Below are 1,602 nucleotides of genomic sequence, written 5' to 3' on the forward strand. Positions count from 1 at the left end.
CTCATTTTGCCCCTTTTGAACTTTGTATATACGGACATTGGGGTCTTTTGAGCCTGGCTTCTTTCCTTCCATACATATGTGCACATGAGGGTCATCCAAACTGCTGTGTGGCCAAAGTTTGCTCATGTTCCTCGCCCTAGAACCCCTTACTCTTCCCCCAGTCACATCTGGCTTTGCCCACTCCCCAGGGGCTCCGCTGCCTCCAGGTTGCTCAGCCCAGGGAGGAGGGCACAGACCAAGCCTCACTCATGCAGGGTCCCGTGCCATTACTCCTCCCCCAGCGCCTCACTCCCCTTGGCTTGCAGCATGCTCGGTTTCTGCTCTCCCATGTGCCAGAGGGCTCCAGGGGCCATCTTTGTCCCCTTCTCTTCTTTAGTTGCATTGAATTTCCCAGGGGTTCTGAATCTGGCTTGTGGCTTTACACAGCATGTAGAAGCTGAGCTCTTGAGTCCAACATTTCTTTTCTTTTTTTAATTTTTACAGTTGATTTATTTATTTTGAGAGAGACAGAGACAGCATGAGCAGGGGAGGGTCAGAGAGAGGGAGAGAGAGAATCCCAAGCAGGCTCTGCACTGTCAGTGCTGAGCCTGATGTGGGGCTCCAACTCACTGACTGTGAGATCGTGACCTGAGCAGAAACCGAGAGTCAGATGTTTAACTGACCGAGCCACCCAGGTGCCCCTAACATTTCTATCTCCCCAAACTCCAGACACACACGCACAGCCCTCGCCAGCTACTGCACATTTCTACTTGGACGTCTCTCAGACATCTTACCAAAGTAAAGTTCATGATTTCCCCTCCCCTCCAAACTCTTCCTCCCACCTCCCAGCTCCAGGCTTCCTCTTTTGGGTAAGTGGCACCACCTGCCACCCAGTTGCCCGAGCTGCACCCTCAACACCTCCCTTTTCCTCCCCCTCCCCTTTCTCTCTGCCTCTGCCACCCACCAGCCCAAGCCGTGTCACCTCTGCATGGGCCTCCATCCAGCTAGAGGCGAGGGTGAATATCACCGATCTCACCAGCCATTGCTTGGAGGCCGGGCAGAGTTGAAGAACTTGCTGTCCCCAGCCAGGGCCTGGCCAGAGGTGCTGTGGGAGGAGCCCTTATCCCCTGCAGCCTGGCATATTTATGGAGGACACACAGGGGCCACCTTGAGCTCCGTTATTGCTGTTGGCCCTCGCTGGCAGAAAGAACATCCTCCCATGCCAGCCACCTTGGGGAGTTGCATAACAGGGGCCATGCACGAGGCTCTGGGGAGGAGTGATCACGTGGGACTGTGTGTGAGTGAGGCTTGGTCTGTGGCTCCCTCCCTGGGCTGAGCAACCTAGAGGCAGCGGAGCCCCTGGGGAGTGGGCAAAGTCAGATGTGCCTGGGAGAAGAGAAGGGGGTTCTAGGGCGAGGAAAATAAACAAACTTTGGCCATACACCAGTGTGGATGACCCTCATGTGCATATATATGGAGGGAAAGAAGCCAGGGGTCATCCAGTCATAGAATGATTTGTTGCTCTGCAGGCTCCTGACCAGTGCACATGCTCACCGCATATCAGCTGGACAGGTGGTGCCTGGCCCCTGTTCAAAATCATCATGGGCTTTCCTGGTCCGTCCA

This window comes from Prionailurus viverrinus, chromosome E2 (assembly GCF_022837055.1).
Source record: "Prionailurus viverrinus isolate Anna chromosome E2, UM_Priviv_1.0, whole genome shotgun sequence".
Lineage (NCBI taxonomy): Eukaryota > Metazoa > Chordata > Mammalia > Carnivora > Felidae > Prionailurus > Prionailurus viverrinus.